Below are 21,026 nucleotides of genomic sequence, written 5' to 3'. Positions count from 1 at the left end.
ATGTCAATAATGATTTTTATAATTTCTTATGGAGAGAAGTGTATTTGAATATAAATATTAAAACAGTTTCAGTAGAAGCAGTGAAAAAAAACTGGAACAATTCCTCTAGGCATAATTAACCATATTAATTATTATTTTAAAAATCTTGATTCATCAAATCTTGTTCTCAAGTGATTGAGAAATGGGGATTCCCGTGGAGGAGGGGAAGTTGAATTAGCCTTCCATCTTTTCAAAAGCCAAGTATTAATTAAAGTAACATGATTTGATGAGTTTTTATGGATGTTTTTCCTACCTCTCAGATACCATACAGCTTGTCCTTTCGGATTTTGATGTGGTCACAATTACCTGAGCATTCCACACAACTGCACACAAGGCTGCAGTGAGCTCTGACCCCCTCACTGCACTCCAGCCTGGGCGACTGAGTGACTACACAACTTTAAATGGTTTCTGTTTCCACTTTTGTGCCTCCTGCAATGATTTTTGACATTTCATAAATTCACAAATAAATGTGAAATGGGATCATGTTTTAATTTTGTGAGTCAGCAAATATTACCAAGAGGAAAACAGAATTCTGATCTTATTCAAGGTAGCCAAAAGCTGAGTTTTTATTTTAACCCGACAGATGTGAGTCACTGTTAAAACCTGTATTTTCTGTTAATGAACTAAAGTCTTAGGATATTTTCTTTTATTAAAGAAAACATTTTTTAAATTTTGAGACAAGATCTTGCTCAGTTGCCCAGGCTGGAGTGCAATTGTGCCATTACAGCTCACTGCAGCCTTGACCTCCTGGACTCAAGTGATCTCCCCCATCTCAGCCTCTTCAGTAGCTGGGACTACAGGGATTTGCCAATACGTCCAGCTAATTTTTTTATTTTTAGCAAAATACCAGCCAAGGCTAGTCTCAAACTCCTAAGCTCAAGCGATCCACCAGCCTTGGACTCCCGAAGTGCCAGGATTACAGGCGTGAGCCACTGTGCCCACCCAGATATTTTTAAATGATTGTTTTATTTACATTTCAAAAGAACTCAGGTGTTATATACAATGATTAAGTTTAACGACTCCCTAAAACTATTAAAATCATTTTCCTAAAGTATGTATTTTGAAGGTTTCCCAATATGCTTCTTGATATAAATAAAAGCTGGCAAATCCATGACCATATCACACACTTAGTCATCACTTCAGCGATCTGGCTTCACTTTGCTCATCTGTAAAACAGCATCCATCTAGGATGCCCCAAGTCACAAAAATAATAAAACTAATTTAAATTATTTTCAGAGACATCTATATCTAAGATAAAGCTTAGAGATAACGAACACAACATCCTTTTCAATGATGAAAAAATTGGGGTTCTAAAATAGAGATGACTTGTCCAAGATCAGGTTAAAGGTCAAGTTCAAATAGAGGAATGCTGAGAATGAAACACTAATCAGCCAGTTAACAATTTGGTGCTCTCCTCTGTCTCTTCATCTATTCCCAGAGACATTTCTGAAAGGAAAATATCAAATATAACAGAAACCAAAAAAAAAAAAAAAAATTGCCAAGCTACTTTCTAAAATGTCATCATCTTCAGCATTAATGTTATTTAAAAATTTTTAAATATTATATCCATCTAAAACAAACCAGAAAACTCAAACTGCTCATAAAAGGTGTGGTCTAGGTCTTGCTCCTCTTTCTTTTGCCTAAAGCCCTCCTTTCAAAGGATGATCGATGGTGAATTTTGTGCTACACCAAAAATCACGGCAGTAATAACAAAGAGGTTGGTATTTGCAAACAACAAACCTAAAAGAAATCCAGAAATATAAAAATATTTAATGTAAAACAGCACTAGAAACAGAACAAATGGGTTGCCTCTGCTAAAGAAAAATAGTAATTTAAAAAATTCGCAGTATAAATTATATTCACCTTTGATTTTATTTAGTTTGGTTTATATAACTTTCAAATATCAAATCAAATTTCACATACAGATTTTACTCTGTATTTATGGTGGCATTGTCTCTAAAAGCTTAACTTAAAAAGGTGAAGAATGAAGGAGCACCCTAATCAAGTAAAAGTCTCGATCAAGTTCTATAAAGGAATACTACACCCTTCAATGTCAGCACAGAACATTATTAAATGATAGGTCTAAGTGTTATCCTTATATTTTATTGGGATCAAATTATAAAACTTGGAAGGCTCTTACAAATCTTACTTTAAAGAATGGCACCAACTTAAATTTTCTTTTTATGGAAGAATACCCTGAGATAAATTAACTTTATCATCTAAGACTATGCAGTCCAATATAGCAGACACTAGTCACATGTAATATGAGCACTTGAGATATATGGCTGGTATGAATTCAGATGTGCTCTAAATGTAAAATTCACACTGGATTTTGAAGACTTAGTAACAAAAAATTAAAATGTCTCATTAATAAATCTATATATTTATAGTTACATAAATTATTATTTTGTTGATATATTACATATATTTAAATTTTAAATAACTACATTTATATGTTACATATTTATATGTCTATTATACATTCTGCTTTATATTTAATTATATTTTTTGCTTATTTATATATTACTTTTTAATATTTTATGTTGAAACAATATTTTGAATATTTTGGGTTAGATCAAATACATTATCAATTTAATTTAAGCTGTTTCTTTTTAGTTTTTGTTTGTTTTGAGACAGGGTCTTACTGTGTTGCCCAGGCTGGTCTTGAACCCCTAGGCTCAAACAATCCTCCCACCTCAGCCTCCTGACTAGCTGGAATTATAAGCATGGCACACACCACAGCCCCCAGCTTATTTCTTTTTAGTTTTTAAGCTAAAAATATTTTACTACTGGTAGAATGTTTTAAATTACATATGTGGTTGCTGTTATATTTTTGTTGGAGAGCCTCAGTCTAAAACATCAAGCAAATCAGAAAAGAGCTAGAAATTAATTCCATAACTTAGGTCACCAATACTCTGTACTAGTCACAAACACCCTTAAACAGTTATTTCTGCCCAGAATCTCTGACATTCTGTCAGAGATGTCATTACAAAAATAAAATCATATATATCTTCTTTTGAAATAACCTAAAAATGACTGTACTCCATATTTTTACAAGTTTAAAAAGGTCCAAATCTGTGTGCACAACGTACTATTTTTTTCAAATTGGATTCATGTGAATAGTAAGTGAAGTGGATGGGCTACTATAAGACCATCGGAAGTAAAACTATAAGGACAATATGATGTAACATACACAATATGTATCCACAAATGTAAAATGTATACATATATTTATAAATAAGAAATATATACAGCTGACCCCTAAAGAAAATGGGTTTGGACTGCTTGGGTCCACCTATATACCAACTTTTTTCAACCAACGGCAAATAGAAAATATATTTTCTATATTTTTTATAATCATATTTTTATATTATATTAAATATAAAATAATATATATTTTTGCTTGTAATTAAATATAAAGAGGGAAACCTGGCATGAGAAACCTGTGTATATGGAGAGTCAACCTTTCATATACATACATGGGTTCCGCAGGGCTCTGCAGGACTTGAGTATGTGTGGATTTTGGTAGCTGAGGGTGGTCCTAGAACCAATCCCCTGTGTATATGGAGGGATGACTTTAATTCATATGTACACAGAAAGGTATGAATGGTTAATAACACCAGTGTGAAGGAAGAACAAGAGTATGAATGGGGGACTATAATTACATGAAATTGCACATAAGCATGATGTCAGCCATCAGAATAAATAGGGAGATGCTAATGTTTACAAGGTTCTCTTCCTTTAAAATTAAATTCATAATTGGAAGCCTCCAAAAGATGTGATCAAGCAATTTGTTATGACTCCACAGAATCTCCTGGCTGAGAGTGAGGAAAGAATTTACAGATCATTTAGTCCGACCTCCTCTTTTCATTGAAGGAATTGAGGGAAATTTGGGGAAATTTCCCAAGTCACAGAGTAAAGCTTGTCTCATTAGACTTAAATGACTGAAATATGCAGACACCAACATGTGGTTTATAAAATGTGTATGCTGTGCACAGGTCCTGTAAACAAACCACCACAGCTCCTTTCTCTGGAAATGGCACATATTCCAGAACTTTCCTTGGTTAAGCTGTGGCAGGTAAATCATGTTTGAAGTTTGGGCTGGCTTAGGAGCAGGGAATGCAGGCAGTCCAGGCAGGGGAAGGGAGGAGCAAAAAAAGGATCTCAGAGGTCAACAGCAAAGGGACCCAGGCAGCAGAAGAAAGGACTATATGTTCATGTACGCCCAACTAACAGTACCATGCTTGCCTCTACTGGGTCATCTAGTTGGTGTTATTTGAGAACTAATAAAGATCCCTTTTTCAGGTTCTCTCTACTTTCTCAAGAAATAAACAGCAGCAAAGCCCAGAGCTTACAAAGCGCAAGACTGATTATTTTGATGGGGGTCAGGAAAGACAGCGATATTGGGCATGTACTCTCTAGGGCAGGCCCAGGTAGAAAACCCAGAAAGTTGCATGAAGGCACTGAGCTCCAGGTTAGGAGTGCAGAGAAGAGAGAAACAGGAAGCAGAAAGTGGGGAGTGGCTTAGTACAAACGCAATACAATGTTTACATACTTCACAATGATGCCAATACTGCATATGGCAACACTGAGTCAACAGCATTAGGCACCAGGACACTTAGTTCTTGGCCTTCAGGGAGCAGTGGGTGGAAGAAAACCCTGCAGGGTGGTGATAGGCAGTCTCCCTCTTCATGCACTCTGGGGAACCATGGCCTTGGCATCGCGCTGGGCACCTTCTGTCACAGTTTCCACTCTCAGTGTACCCCTCCTTACTTCTTTGGAGCTATCCAGAACCATGACCATAACCTGCTGTTCACTTCCTTCTCCCTAGGAAGGACAGCTCCTACACCCTTGCCCCTGCCCACCTTAGTCCATCTATTGTCTCTTCTCTTTCAAGTTAATCACCCTCCCTTGATTTCTACCCTCAGGCCTCATTCTTCAACCTCTTTCTCAGTTCCCATCTTCTTCCTTCTCTTCACAGTCAAGAGTTCTAAGCCCATGCTGTCTGGTTCCTTTCTCCACCAGCCCAGAGAACATCTTTCACTATGGGCCCCACTCAAGTCCTCATTTCTCGTGACCTTTGACCATGTTCTCTTCCTTTCTTGAAATGCTCCTCTTTCTCTACTTTTCATGAAATATTCTCCATAGTTTTCTACATTTTCAATTTTCTTTGCTGGCTGCTTTTCCTCTGTGCCTGCATCTCAAATATCAGTATCTGTAAGGTTCCAAGCTTGGAACTTTATTTGCTCTCATTAGGTGAGGCCACTTCCATGGCTTCAACTGCCAGCTGTATGCCAACAACTTCCAAAATCACACACCTCTCCAGGGCACCAGATCCACATTTCCACCTCCAGATGGTCATCTTTACCTGGATTGCTCCATAGGCACTTCAAATTCAGCAAATCTAAAACTAAACTCCTCACTTTCCATCTGTACTCCCAAATTCTTCTTCTTTCTGTAGTCCCTATGTTAATTACCAGCACTAAATCTACTGAATGGCCTAAGTTGAAAACCTCACTTCTTTTTTTCTTTTTTTTTTTGGCAGGGTCTTGCTCTGTTGCCCAGGGCGGAGTGCAGTGGCACAGTCATGGCTCACTGCAGCCTTGACCTGCTGAGCTCAAGTGATCCTCTTACTTAGCCTACCAAGTAACTGGGACTACAGGCACATACCACCACACCCAACTAATTTTTTAAATTTTTGGTAGAGATGAGGTCTCACTATGTTGCCCAGGCTGGTCTCAAACACTTGAGTTCAAGCGATCCTCTTGCCTTGGCCTCCCAAAGTGTTAGGATTACAGACATAAACCACCACACCCAGCCTCTTTCATCTTTTGTAGCCAGACTCCAGGTTCTCTCCATTCTACCTCTTAAAAAGCGATTAAATGCATCGTATCTTTTCTATCTTCATAGCTACGACAACCTAGGCCTTAAGAGGCAACACTATCCATGTGCTTGTCCATTCCAATCTTTACAACACTGCCCGACCTATCACTATATGATGCAAATCTAATTATTCCACTCTCCCATTTAAAATGTTTTAACTGCCTTCTCTTGCCAGTAGAGAAATTCCAAACATTTTTGGAAAAAACACAGGCCCCTTCACATCCTGGCTCCCCTCCCCACCCTCCAACAGAACTATTCCCTCTGCGCATGTCAGAACACTTGTGCTTTCCTGAATACACTACGCACTTCAAGGCCTTGAGATGATTCTTTCCACTTGGAATGCCCTCCCCTCCTTTGTGTGATTGACTAACTTAGAACTTACATCAAGACCCTTCGCAAATGTTGCCTCTTCAATGAAGTCTTACCAACTCAACATCTCTTCTTTATCCCTCTCCCCAGGGATCTGGAACTCCAGTCCTCCCCACTGAAGAATTAACTGCTCCATACTGGTGGTGCCACTGCACACCTGTACTCTCCTTCAAGGAGCTAATTACATCTGTATCTCCTGCACCAGACTGTAGGTCCCATGACTATAGGGACCCTCAAGTTCATCTTTGCCTGGAGCACCAAAGCATGGCCCCTGGAGCACAGTAGTCATTCAGTAAATACGTGCTGGGCAAGGGGCAATAATTATGTGCCATCACTTACCAAGCACTTTACATGTGTGAAGTACTTAACATCATTATGTCATCGCCACACATTATGAAGGGGATATCAACCCATTTTGCAAGTGAGAAACAAAGTTTAGAAGGATGAAGTAATTTATCCAAAGTCAGCAACTGGTAAACACAAGTTTACTTTTGATTTCTGAGCTCTTTTTTTTTTTTAACTAACTCTGCTCTACTCTTGGATGAAAGGAGGTTGATTAATGGGGCTATGTTTCAATAAAAACAATCTCCCCCAATCACAGGCTTAGGTGCTGGGTTAGTCCCAAATCCATTGCCAATATGGTGCTACTGTGCACAACAAAACCTGCAATTACTGAGTGACTTTTTCCTTGATGGTTGTCAGGGTTCCTACGACTAAGGAGAGGGGCACTATTTATAAAAATCAGTTTCTTGGTCTCTGGCTTAGAATGCTCTACCCTGGAAACATCACAGAGAAGGCTGGATTTTCCCCTAGGTACTATTAGGTTTCAGACATTGATGTCTATGCCCTGTTGTGGGAATAGAGATGTGGGAGTGAGTTTGATCATGATGATGGTAAGAGATGGATTTCAATATGTATACTCTTGGAACATTGTTGCAATACTTAAGAGTCACTTCTCATACAAATTCTTTCACTACCTAGAACCAGAGGACCTTTCTAGTTTCCAATCTAGACTCTTAAAATTAACAATGACTACTATCTATATATTCAGTGGTCCATCACCAAACACATATACCTCATATTTTCCACTCCACTGAACTACATTGCATTCAGTCAACCTCTCTTAATTCACGTATTTTCTGCTAAATGTATTCTAAAATTGAACCCTGCAATGTTCTCTAATTCTAACCACTTTTTAATATTAGTTCCCTATTTTCTACTAATACTTCCACCACCTCCACAACCATGCAACAAATAATTGGAATCAGTCCTGTGCTTACACTAATTAGTGCATGTAATCCTCCAGAATCACAGATGATCAAACTTGTCCATGGCCACTCAGCTAGTAAGGGATATACACAGACACCAGGCTTCAAACATGACGACTGTTTGTATTAGTATTCTCTCCCTTGCTTGTTGACTTTTGTACACACGTACACATGGATGGGAGTGGGGAACGCTCTTTCTCCCCACTCGCAACCCTTATTTACCTGCCGAATTCCTACTAGTTGTTTAAGGCTCAACTTAAGGGCAATCTCCTCCATGAAGCATCTCAGGTTTTCTCTGCTCTCTCTCCTGTTTGGGTGGGATGCCCTTGCCCTGGGCTGCATTACCAACTGTGCCTCTATCTCCTCCCTGCTTTCCCTGAAAGACAACTGGTTAGTTGCCTCCTCTCTCTCCCTCTCTTTTACAGAGCTGTAGGCTCCTCCACAGCATGATTGGGTCTGAGTCTTGGGATTCTGAGCATTTAGCACAGTGCGTAGCTCGTGGTACATATACAACCAATGCTTGTTCAATACTAAGTCATCCCACTTCTCTGATTTGGTCAAAGCCCTGATGAATGATGTCGTCTGACTTAGCAAGACAGACAGATGATTCCCATCATGAGTGATGCAGGCTATCATTTCCCCACCTTTTCATGAACTCATTCTAGCTCACTAGGTTTACACTGGAACAAGTAGTTACCACTAATTGAGGAACTGCCACTTCTCAGACACTGGGGTGTATGCTTCACTCATATCACTGAGTATCCTCACAATACTGCCAAGTTGACATGATGATTTGTATTCATTTCATGAAGAAGTTATCTTAAGTAACTGGCCTACAGTCACATAGTAGGCAGGCTTTGTTATAAAAACAGGTATAAAATGCCCTATCACATGGAGTCTTCCCTGTCCTGGAGAGATTCATTAGTTATTTGTGAAAATTACTTACAGGCCAAAAAACAAAAACTATGTTAATTTGATGCTAGAACACTAAATAGTAAATTCCTAGAATAGTAAAAGTGTGGTCAGCTAGGATTTTGAGAGGCTCCAAGGCAGTTCTACCATATGCATCTATCCATGGCAAATCATGCCTGCAGTCCTTATCAGACAGATGGAGATTATTATATCTATGTACCTAAAAGGGGGTTGAATATCATATGAGATCATAGTTGCCAAAGTGCTTTGTGAAGAAAGAGGACAGAGGCTCATTTTAGAGCAGTGTGCTAGACAGTTTCACAGCAGTGGGAGACCCTAGGGATCAGAGCTACCGGAGATGTTGTTTAACAGCAGATGAGGGAAGCTTGACTGGGAATCCACATTTATGACAACAAGCCCCCAAATGATTCTCTGGGACACTAAAGTTTGAGAAATAACAGGTTACAGCAGTGCTTCTCAAATGTTAACATACACATGGGGATCTTGTTAAAATGCAGATTTGAAATCAGTGGGTCTGGAAGAGAGTAGCAGGCAGGCTAAAATTTTGCATTTCTAATAAGCTCCCAGGGGAGGCCACATGCTACGGGTCCATGGACCACGTTTGAGTGGCAGGGGCTTGGAAGATCTATCCCCACTGGAACAAATTAGATTTGCTTTGTTTCTGATTGCACCCCCCAACTTCAGAGAGTGTTTTCCATAAAGCCCAGGGTCTTAGTATTGGTATAAAATTACTTGAACTACTCAAAGCCAAATTGAAATATACTTCCTATCACAAGTAAAGCAGCACCATTCTTTTTAGATAGGGATAGCATACGTTTAGCATGTGAAAGAATAATTTATTACTACTGAGTGAGTCTTATTTAAAAGTGTGCAAAGCATGTTATATACATTATCTCTAATTTCCACCCTGCCCCTAAAAAGGTGGATATTCCTGTTCTGTAGATAAGGAAATGGTGACTTAAGTAACTTGGTCAAGGTCACACAGCTAGTTAGGTGTTACCGCAGGGATTCTGATCTTGCTCCATCAGGATCCAAAGCCCATGTGTCCTCTGAACTCCCTCAGAGTGCTAGATATGATTGTGATATGAAATGCATCAGCTTGGGAATCAAGAAAAAAGCAGGGGTAAAGTTTTTTGCGTTTAAGGCTCTGTTGAGGCAGATTGTGAATGGTGGTGGGGTTGGGGGATAAGGTTCGTTAGTGATCCATGTTGCCTCACGGACAAAAACATGCAGATAGCATCCTTATTAATGGTTCCCATAAATCTGATAATGCAGATGGAAAAAAAAGGACACTAGTGACCAGCGTGCTGATTAGAAACACGGCCACCTACCCTGAGGCTCAACCAACTAAGAGGAAAAATTCCTCCTGACCCTTGTGGTCTGTCAACTTCCTCACTCTCTTGTATGAGGTTTCCGTAATCTAAGAAGTTCATACCAAACACAGGTTTATCCTTCTATGTTATGGCATAGTTGCCAGACCTCCATACCGCTAATGCTGCTTGCATCTGAAAAAAATGTACTATTTAGTCAAATGCCTTGAAAATGTAGTTATTTTGAAGGCTCTGAGTAACAAAATTTTCTATACTTTTCGTGAGGCTGATGTGGAGATACACACTGCGGTAAAGATGCATAGAGAAAGCGGTCAGATAGTTACCTAGGTGTTCTAAATGGGGGAAAATAGTTACAAAATAAACCATCCAGGCAATTACCACCCAGTGTCTTCAGCATGCAATGATCCACTGGTGGAGGACACAGGGTTGAGGTTTTTTTAACATCAGGTCTCTCCACAAATAGCCCTCCGTAGCTTAACTATTACGTTTTCTAAAGGTTCATCTTTATAAACAGTACAATTACTTCCCTTTGTAATACAAACAGAAACAATTAGAAAGCAATATCTCTTGCAATTAAGATGTATGTACAGTATTAGTATAAAACCAAAGAGTGATATTTGAGCTATTAAGGATTATAAATTGATTTTGTCCCTATGGTATTCTCTACAAAGCGTGTTTCAAAAATAAAGACTGAAATCTAAAACGATATCTTTAGTTTAAAAACTTAACAGCAGTTTTAGAGAGTGTGTGTGTTTTAAATAGCGGGTATGAAATTGCATCGGGAGCCTAGATTTCAGACTAAGCATTTATTTCACTCCCTAATCCCAAAACAGTTCAGATCTCAGATTCAAACCAAAGGGTCACAGAAACCAATGTGAGATTTTCTGAAGAGACTTCACTGAAATGTATGGACAAAAACATGTTTGCGATGAGTCATATTTCATAGGACCTTAATGGCCAATGAATGTTTTATGTGCCTTTCTTCCTACAATCAGTATCACTCCCAAGCAAGTTGGTGACATATTTTCCAGGCCTTGATAATTTTTATACAGTTACCAGATCTCACTAAGATTCACAAACAAAACCCTTTCTTGTGCTAATTTTTTAAAGCCATCTAAGAGAAGAGAACGCGATTCTTTCCAAACTAACTCTCCCCAACCAGGCAGTTAATGCCCTTCGCCAGCATAAGGGCGCGATACTTTTAAGACCCCAGAGAGAAGCTCAGGTGCTTTGGGGGCACTACAAGTAAAAAAGACAGTGGGAAAGGTTCATGGAGAGCCGCTTTGGGGAAAGGCAGACATAACAACAGGATATGTTCGTTTCTAGAGGAAGCAGGAGCTGCAATAGCCCCGGAGCAGGAAAGGCGGAGTCAGCTGCACCCAAAGGAAACGGGCGCGCCAGGGTTTGCTGGAACCGGGGTTGCTTAAGGGCTCGCGCCCCGTCTAGTTCGAGACTGCTGAGCACCTCGCCCCCGAGGGACCAAGCTCAGGCCTCCTGGCACTAGTGGTTATAAAGAGGTACCCATATGCTCTCTGCCGCCCCTGCCAAAAAACGGGCCACGGGGGAAAGAAAAAAAGCACACACCAGGCGCCGCAGCAGGTGAACTTGTCAACAAGTCAACCCTGGACGCAAGTCCCTGCCCACCAGGGAGCTCGGGGTCCTGGGGCCGGAGCCGCCGGGAAGGCGAGGCGCGGGGTGGGTGGGTGCCGGTGCTCCCAGCGCTGGGGCCGCAGCGCGGAACGCTTCCCTCCCGCTCCCCCGGGGCTGACGCACGCTCTCATGGCGCGCGCATCCTCCAGACCTTCCCAGGCCGGAGGGAGGAGGGGAGAGGAAGGGGCTGATGCGGTTCCCGCACCGGGATCCGGGACCCGAGGAGGCGACCCGCCTATCACGCGCCGCCCGCGGAGGGCAGAGATGGCAGCTCCTACCAGGCGTCCCCGACCGTCCCGGCTGCCGGGCGTCTCCTGCTGCCTCCTGCAGCCCGCCCGGCGCGCCCCCGCCCCGACCCCGGAGGGCAGGTACCTCGGAGCCCCGGCCCCCAGGAGCCTCCCGGCCGCGGTCGGAGCGCCCCTGCGGATCACTCATCCGACGTCAGCGTCAGCCGAAGGCGAGGGAAAGGGGCGGGGGAGCGCAGGAACCGGCCCTTCCTGCGGCGGCCGCCACCAGCCGGAATAGCAGCCGGCGGAGCCCGTGCGCGCCGCAGCGCAGCGCAGCGGCCGGGGGGGGTGCGGGCGCCCTTGCCGCCCGGATACCTACCGCTGCCTGGGCGTCCCCACTGCCTCCCTTCCCCGCTTCTCCCCTCCCGCAGACGCCGGCCGGGGCGACCCCTCCCAGGGTAACCAGGGGGAGGTGAGTGGCGTTGACCTCACCTTGCCTGGGGCGGGTCGGGGACTCGGGGAGTGAGTCTCTCTCTCTCTACTCCCCGGGGTCTCTCCTCGACCCCCATCTCCTGGGGTATCCCCCGCTCGGATCCGCCGCCCAGAGTGACCCCGCCCCTGCTCTCCGGCAGGTGTTCCACGTGGCCATAGCGTTTGCGTCACAATGACCTGGCGGACAGGTGGGAGCCACAGCGTACACCCCAGGGTTCCCTCCGTGCCGTGCGTAGTGCCTGCTGCTTGCTTCCAGGTTAAATTTCTGTAGCTTTAGAGGACGGGAGACTTCATGACTTCAATGCCAAGAAAAGTTACAGAGGCCTGCTGTACCTGAAAATCAAGTTTGAGCTTCAAGAATAAAGGCCATGTTTTAAAAACAGCTGTGTATGTATAGTTATATATTTTTCATGCCCATATATTTCTGTATCTTTTATTTCTAAGTTGTTGCCATTTATAGCAGTTTCATCTTCTCTTATCCTTTGTCACCAGGAAAGAACCAAACCATTGTTTCTAGAGACCCTGCAGTGTACAGATCACAGGAAGAAAAAGTGTTGGCGTAGCTGCTTCCTAATGTTATCTATGTGGAAATGAAACCTCAATGTACTATGACTTCATCCCTGGTTATGTTGTATATTTATAAATAAGTTCATTCAGTCGTCGCTGAAACAACTTAAAAGGGCCGAATGATAGTTATTGAGTAATGATGCAGACAAATCTGAAATCCTGCGCTAACATGGATGGAGTGCTAGCTATATGTCCGGCACATGCTGTATGCTTTACATTTAATCCTTACAGCAACCCAATACTGTAGATAAAATCATTATCCCGATTTCACAAATGAAGACACTGCCCAGAGTGCCATAAAGAGATTATTGAGCAGGGATTTGAATCTGAACTAGGAGACTTAGTTTAATCCCAAGATAGCTTGGTGTCTTGCCAGAATGGATGGAGAAAAAGTATAGAAGATTTTGACATTTTAATAGAAAGATAATAAGATAGCATAGCTCCAGAAATTTACATAACCTTTAAAGTTATTCTTTGGGGATTCTGTTTGTCATAGATTTGAGCCTGTCCTAGTCTAACACAAATTTTGGAGCTGAGTAAACAGCTCCTTAATAAGTGTGTATGAGTAAACAAATCATGAATATGGTCTACAAAATAGTAAATTGTTGAAAAGCTGAGATTCAGGAGAAATTTTCAGAGAGAAAAGCATTGCTTATATACATTTGGCTCTTACAAGAAACGTTCAAACTAACCTGTTAACAACACAAGCCAAATGATTTTGCCATATGTTAGAAGAAGAAGAAAAAACCCAAAACCTTTAAAATGAGAAAGGCTTCCTTACAAAAGAAAGATTGTTAAGATATTTTAAGATACATTGATTCCAAGAACTGTAAATTTATGTGTAAAAGTCTATTATCAGGAGTTAAAAGGATAAAGAGATTATTATTCTTTAACAGAATGAAGTGCCGTAATGAATGTCAGAGGTGCTCAATAAATGTTGACTGAGCATATCATCAGTTAACTGAAGCATTTTCCTGACTCTGTAATGTTCTCCTTTCTACTAGTAGTGATTTACCAGTTATATTAAAACTTAATCAGAAGCCCCATTGGTCAAAGGCTGGCTTTGGGGCAAATATTTATATCTGTTACAAAACAGCCAGTAGAATGGGAGGTTATGTGTGTGTTCAAAGTATCCCCTCAAAATGCAGATGATTGGAACAAAAGCATGAGGGGGAAAAACAGGGACAGGTGAGCTGCAACTAATTAGTTTTCTTTTACCCTTTCTGAATTCCAAGGTGAAAACTGTGACTGTGAGTCTAACCTGTTACAGAGGCTAAAAGTGGCTTCAAAAGCAATGTCTAAAAGAGAACAAATACCTGATACAAGCATTATGTAGTCAATATGGCACTGAAATTCTTTGGGCTCCCAGAAAGTTTAGGAGAAAACCTTAAATGACTTTTCATCATTCTAATTATTGTCCTAACACTTAGGATAATAGTTGAGAAAGGAGATAATAGACAACTCCTGCTCATTCTCCATCACCACAATGAGAGCTTTTCCTTCCCATTAAAAACATGACTCCATCAATAACACTTGCATTTGTTTCTGAATAATCAGTTGTTGTTTCCATCTCGCAGAACACCAGTGAGGTGCGAGTGAGAACCCAGAACAATTTCTAAGGAGAATGGCTATTGAATGATGGGATCAGAAATTAGGAGAGAAATAAGGTGCATTTTCCAGTGTACAACAGGATGACAAAATTTTCTATGAAAAAAATCTTTATATATTCAATTCAAATTTTTTCAAGAGCTTCCTGGATTCAAGTATGCTAATGGTACCACAAGAGTTGGATTTGTGTTAAGCTACTATCAGAGACTTGGAATAGCAGTGGATTAAATGAAATAGGGGTTGTTTTCTCACTTAAATTGGAAGGTAGGCAGTCTAGGGCTGGTATGATTTCCACTGTGTCACTGGGCTGTTGCCCTTCTGTCATTCTATTCTGCCATCCTAGGCAAAGCAATATTGTCCAAAGATAAACCCAGGCGAGGATGTAAATTGGTGGTGGAAACTGCTGGTGGGAATGTAAAATGGTGCAACCACTTTGGAAAACAGTCTGAAAGTTCCTTAAACGGTTAAACATAGAGCTACCATATGACCCAACAATTCCACTCCTAGGTCTATATCCAAGAGAAATAAAAACCTATGTCTACAGTACACAAATGTCTATGGCAGCATTATTCAAAATAGTCAAAAGGTCAAAACTAACTGTCCTGCTGTAGACAAATGAATAAACAAAACGTAGTATATTCACGTAATGGAATATTCAGCCATGTAAAGGAATGAAGTACTGATATATGCTACAACTTAGACAAAACTTGAAACATTATACTGAGTGAAAGAAGCCAGTCACAAATATATTATTCCATTCATACGAAAGTCCAGAATAGAGAAATCTGTAGAGGCAGAAAATACATTAGTGATCATTTAGGGCTGGAGAGAGTATGGGTGGATAGGGAGTGAGATCTAAAGAGTACAGAGTTTCTTTTTCTTTTTTTCTTTTTTCTTTTTTTTTTAAAGACAGTCTTGCTGTGTCCTGCAGCGTGGAGTGCAGTGGCACAATCTTGGCTCACTGCAACCTTCACCTCCCAGGTTCAAGTGATTCTCCCACCTCAGCCTCCTGAGTAGCTGGGATTACAGGCATGCACCACCATGCCAAGCTAATTTTGGTACTTTTTGTTTGGTTGGTTTTTGGTGTGTGTGTGTGTTTTTTTTTTTTTTTTTTTGAGACAGAGTCGCACTCTGTTGCATAGACTGGAGTGCAGTGGCACAATCTCAGCTCACTGCAGCCCCTATCTCCTGGGTTCAAGGGATTCTCCTGCCTCGCCTCCTGAGTAGCTGGGACTACAGGTGTGTGCCACCGTGCCCAGCTAATTTTTGTGTTTTTAGTAGAGACAGGGCTTTACCATGTTGGCCAGGCTGGTCTTGAACTCCTGACCTCAAGTGATCCACTTACTTTGGCCTCCCAAAGTAGTAGGATTAGGAGTTTCTTTTTCATGTGTTGAAAATGTTTTACAATTGGTTGACTGGTGATGTTTACAATATCTGCAATATGCTAAAAACCACTGAGATGTGCATTTTACGATTCATTGTGAATTAGTGGCGTGTGAATTATGTCTCGGTAAAGCTATTTAAAAAGTTTTTTAAAAAGGTGTTTATAGTTTTATTGGCACGTACACACACATATGTGCACACATGTACACAGTAAATCCAGTGTCTTCCCCAGGAATAGTTACAGGGTAAGAACCATACAACAAACCCCCAAATATGTGACTTATTTTCGGATTTCTGGATACTATTCAAATTCTACTGGCACTAAGAAGCTAAATATGAGGAAACAGGACAGAAAAATCTGTTAATGAAAGAGAAATATTTCAGGTCCATCCACTGGATACCTCATGATAATATAAAGGAAAGTTCCTGCCGCACAAATATTTTGCAAGTGTGCTCTAGTCTTATAGCATCTCAGTCTTCTTAGCTATCTCTGTTTAAATGCAGGAAGAAGCAGACTACCTGCCAAAACAATCCTTTTGGATAAGCACAAACACAGATAATAGTGAATTTTATGGAATTGAACTTAATAATAACAAGGAGGTAAAGTGATACTTTGTCCTGAAAAATTAATATTAATGGAGGATACCATTGAAGGGAAAACAAAACCAGCTTCCCACTCTACCTGCCCCAAATCTGCACTTGCAGTAAAAACCCCCAAAAACAAAGCAAAGTAAGAATTATGACACTAAAGCCCCAAACTTCTATTTTAATTCTTAAAAAAGAATACTCACTTCAGAGATATTTTCAAATTAATGCCAGTTATTTTGAATGAGCAAATTATAGGAATATTCATATAGGAAATAAGTTTTTCAGGAGCTATTTAATGGTCTTATGTCTTAGGGGATCCTTTTAGCTGAATACTTCCCAAGGCTCCTTAGTGTGTGCCAAGTTACTTTCTCTCTTCTCCCTCTGAGGTAATCTAAAATGAATTAAATTAGCAATGTATTTCATCTCATGTGACTGAAACAGTGTCATATTCCTAATACATAGGAATATATATTTGTTTCAAGTGGAACTTAATCCATAGGCCATCTCTGATTTGACATTGATTATCATGTAGACTGAATTCAATAATCTCTCTCTTGCACGTATATGTATTTATATAAATTATATATGGACATACAAATACAAACTTCTCACTTACATATGATCTGGTCTATTTTATTGGATTGTTGATACATATTTTGATGTTCTAAATGTTCCTTATGATCTCAGATCTCAGCCAACATGAGCAAGTGAGGCAGAATGCCCCACTTTCTCTTGGTGTGTGGGTACTGTAAAGCAAATGAACGCTCTACCATTCCTTCTAGACAGATATTTATAAGCCCCTACAGCTCTGCAATCCTTTTATTTCCTGATTCGTGTTTGGCAGCATCATAAGTACTCATTGTACCTGTTCTATAGTAGGGGATGTTGAGAACAGAGCTTAAGCGATTATCATTATCAATGTGTTTAATAAGAGCCATACATATAAATCTCTCCAGAGCTCAGCTCATTAATAAGAAAAAAAATCACTTTCTCTTTAGACTTGCTGGCAGATTAAAATTAGATAATCTAGAAGAATAAACTTAGAAAAAAAATGATGTTTAAAAATTATTAAAATCATTGTCTAATTTCTATAGGTGTTATAAATTTAAAGGACGTTATAAATTTAAAGAAAGATTACATCAAATTTTATTAAGAAAAATAAAGTCATTTATTCCTGAATTGTGTAATCCTTAAAAACAAATTGGATTTACTCAAGAATATGGACTAAGTATCTTGGCCAATTTGAGTTTAATTCCTGTGATCATTTGTACTCTCTATATAGCAAATCAAAGCTTTTGTTATACCCTCAGCAGAGCTAGTTATATCTTTAGGCAGATTTATGTGTGCATGTGAAAATAGAACAAATGTTTAATTAGTAGCGTTAACTTTTATTAATTAAAATTAACTTCCTTTCCTTTCAAAATTAAGGCTACAATGAAGAGAGGAGCCTTGTTTTACACTAAAAGAAAGGTAATTATTTTCATTACCACACCAGCTTAGATTTCTGCATAAATAATGCTGCTCTCCATCTCACCACCCCTAGTATCATCCATTGGAACTTCTGCAAGAAAATGCTGGTGATGGCATCAAAATGGTATTTTTTTTTTTTTTAATTCACTGCAGGTGGAGAATTTTGTCATGTGCCGTAGAGTAGAACCCTGCTTCTGACTAGGAACTGTGCTGGAGTTTGGGCTAGCATCAGCCTAGAGTTCACAGCTGTGCACTGGTCTTCATAGATGTAGAGCTAATGACTCCTCGAAGGGTCACACTGTCCAATAAAGAACAGGATTTAACTTAAAAATTAGGACGAAATTCTCTTAGTTCTTGGTATAGCTTGCTCCCCCTACACAGGGACAGTTAAGAATCACTCAAATTCAGGTGCAGATAATTAAGGTAGTCAGGTGAAACATGGAGAAATATTTGGTTTAATCATGGGATAAGGGCTGAATTACAACTGCAATCCCTGTTTCTTAATTGTCAATCTGATGAGCTTTCCCCTTCTAGTTTTAACTCAGTCACTAACTTGGTTTGGCAGATACTGTTAATCATTTCCCCAATATTTATTCTTCCCCTTTTCTACAGAAACTACAATAAAAGTTTCAGGTGAGCACATTATTGCTACGTTACATTGGTTTTAGCTTCCCTTGTTGCAAGGTGTGGTCATATGACTAGGTTGTAGTGAATAGGATATGTCAGAAAGAGATGCATATAACTTTTGTGTCCTGCCCTTGAAAGAAACACATCCTAATCTTTACTTTCTCCCTTTCCCACTGGTTAGATCACCTTTGACCATGCAGGTGAGGGCAACACCTTGGGAATGGCAAGGAACCTGGGTCTCTGACCCCCTGAGCTGCTGTATTGCCTTGGTCTTTCTGCCTGGTTTGTTTTATGAGAAGGAAATAAAAGTTTAATATTTTTAAGTCACTATATTTTACTATTATCATTGCAGCTCAGCCTTTATCCTCATTAATCCATTTGTCTGCCCCATGACATTGGATTGGATCTTCATTTCTTATAAAGTTTGTATTCTGATATAACGATTCTCCATCTGCGGGTCCCAGGACCATGAGGGTCTGTAGTGGTGACACAAAGGATCCTGGGATTCAAATCCCTAACAAGTAATGCCCGCAAACGGAACAACTTGCTTGACAAACAGAGACAGCACTTTTTGGAATGTATATGATGTGATTACAAAATAAAATTTATTTAAAACCATTAATGTATTTCTTGAAATGAAGGTATGTTACTGATGAGTCTCTTAGCTTTGTATATCTGAAAAATTCTATTTCGCTTTTGTTTTTGAAACTTTTTTCACTGGCAAGGAAATGTACATTGACTTTTTTCTTTCAGTACTTTTAAAGATTTTGCTTCATTGTTTCCTAGCTTGCATTGTTTTCATTGAGAAATCTTCTGTTATTCTTATTTTTGGCCATCTTTTTTTTTTTTTTCAATGGTTGCTTTAAAGAATTTTTTTCCCTATCATTTGTTTTAAGCAGTTTGATTATGATGTCGTTAGTGTTGTTTATTCTTATATGTTTGGCTTTGTTGAGCTTCTTGGAGCTGTGGGTTTATAGTTAAAATTAAACTTTGAAAAACTCTGTCCATACCCAGAATAGTCAACACAATATCAAAGGAGAAAAAGAAAGATGAGGGACTGACACTACCTGACTTCAAGACTTACTATAAAGATGCAGTAATCAAGAGTGTAGTACCGGCATAAGAATAGACAAATAGACCAATGGAACAGAATAGAGAGTTCAAAAATAGATACAAATATAGTCACCTGATCTTGGACAAAGGAACAAAGGCAAGTCAATGGAAAAAAGTAAGTCTTTTCAACAAATGGCATCCACACGCAAAAACATGAATCTAGACACATCTCTTACACTTTGCAGAAAAATTATTTCAAAATAAATCATAGATCTAAGTATAAACCACAAAAGTATAAAACCCCTAGAAGATAAATATAGAGGAAAATCTAGATGACCATGGGTCTGGTGATAACTTCTTAGGTACAATAACAGAGGCACGATTCACACACATGCAAAAAATGGATAAATTGGACTTTATTAAAATTAACAACGTCTGTTCTGCAAAAGGCACCATCAAGAGAATGAAAAGGCAATATACTAGGAGATAATATTTTCAAAAATATATCTGATAAAGGACTATTATTCAAAACAGATAAAGAACTCTTAAAATCAACAATTAGAAAATTCATAATCCAATTTAAAAAATGGACAAAAGGGCTGGGCACGGTGGCTCATGCTTGTAATCCCAGCAATTTGGGAGGCTGAGGAGGGCGGATCACTGGAGCCCAGGTGTTCAACACCAGCATGGGCAACATGGTGGAACTCTGTCTCTCAAAAAAAAAAAAAAAGAAAAAAAAAAACGCCAGGCATGGTGGTGGCATGCCTGTAGTCCCAACTACTTGGGAGGCTGAGGTGGGAGATCTCTTGGGCCTGCAGAAGTCAAGGCTATAGTGAGCTGGGATTATGCCACTGCACTCAAGCCTGGACAACAAAGTGAGATCCTTTCTCAAAAATAAATGACAACAGATCTGAACAGATGCCTCACCAAAGATGATATACAGATGGCACATATATAAAATGCACAGCATCATATATAGCTAGGAAATTGCAAATTAAGAGAATGAAATACCACTACACACCTATTAAATGGCCCACATCCGAAACACCGACAATACCAAATGCTAATGAAGGAACTCTCCATTGGTGGTGGGAATGCAAAGGGGTATAGCCACTTTGGAAAACGGTCTTGTGGTTTCTTATAAAATTAAACATGCTCTTGCCATATGAGCTAGCAATTGCGCTCTTTGGTATATACTCAAATGAGTTGAAAACATGTCCACACAAAACCTGTACAGGAATGTTTGTAGCAGTTTTATTTATAATTGCCAAATATATGAGTGTGTGTTTAAGGATGTTTGGGAATTCTCTGTATTTTTTGCTTAATTTGTCTGTAAAACTAAAACTTTTCTAAAAAGACTTTATTACCTAAAAATTCTTCAGTTTTTTTGTCTTCGAAAATGTTTTTGACTCCTCTTTTTCTCTCCTCTCCTTTGGAGACCAGCTACACATATATTTAACTGCTTGAAGTTGTCCTATAATTCACTGATGTTCTGGGTTTTTTTGGTCTTTTTTATTTTTCATAGTTTTTATTGCAAT

The 21,026-nt window shown here is 39.8% G+C and overlaps 1 protein-coding gene and 1 long non-coding RNA gene across 22 annotated transcripts in view; one reads left to right on the top strand and one right to left on the bottom strand.

Annotated features, from left to right (window-relative positions):
* ICA1 (islet cell autoantigen 1) overlaps window positions 1-12,440 on the bottom strand; it is a 155,999-nt gene extending 143,559 nt beyond the window's left edge. For 12 of the 21 annotated variants that reach the window (XR_003118675.1, XM_025380420.1, XM_025380424.1 and 9 more), the window contains exon 1: window positions 11,846-12,253. The gene's annotated coding sequence lies outside the window, so the exon portion shown is untranslated. Of the gene's footprint in view, window positions 1-11,751; window positions 11,818-11,845 lie in introns of those variants that run through there. The other 9 variants (XM_025380421.1, XM_025380429.1, XM_025380438.1 and 6 more) reach the window with 4 other exon arrangements.
* LOC112621168 overlaps window positions 11,976-21,026 on the top strand; it is a 77,521-nt gene continuing 68,470 nt past the window's right edge. Inside the window, exons 1-3 of the long non-coding RNA XR_003118676.1 lie at window positions 11,976-12,172; window positions 12,333-12,579; window positions 14,337-14,426. This is a non-coding gene — a long non-coding RNA (uncharacterized LOC112621168). The remainder of the gene's footprint in view (window positions 12,173-12,332; window positions 12,580-14,336; window positions 14,427-21,026) is intronic.

This window comes from Theropithecus gelada, chromosome 3 (assembly GCF_003255815.1).
Source record: "Theropithecus gelada isolate Dixy chromosome 3, Tgel_1.0, whole genome shotgun sequence".
Classification (NCBI taxonomy): domain Eukaryota; kingdom Metazoa; phylum Chordata; class Mammalia; order Primates; family Cercopithecidae; genus Theropithecus; species Theropithecus gelada.
This window is presented reverse-complemented; position numbering and strand designations above follow the sequence as displayed.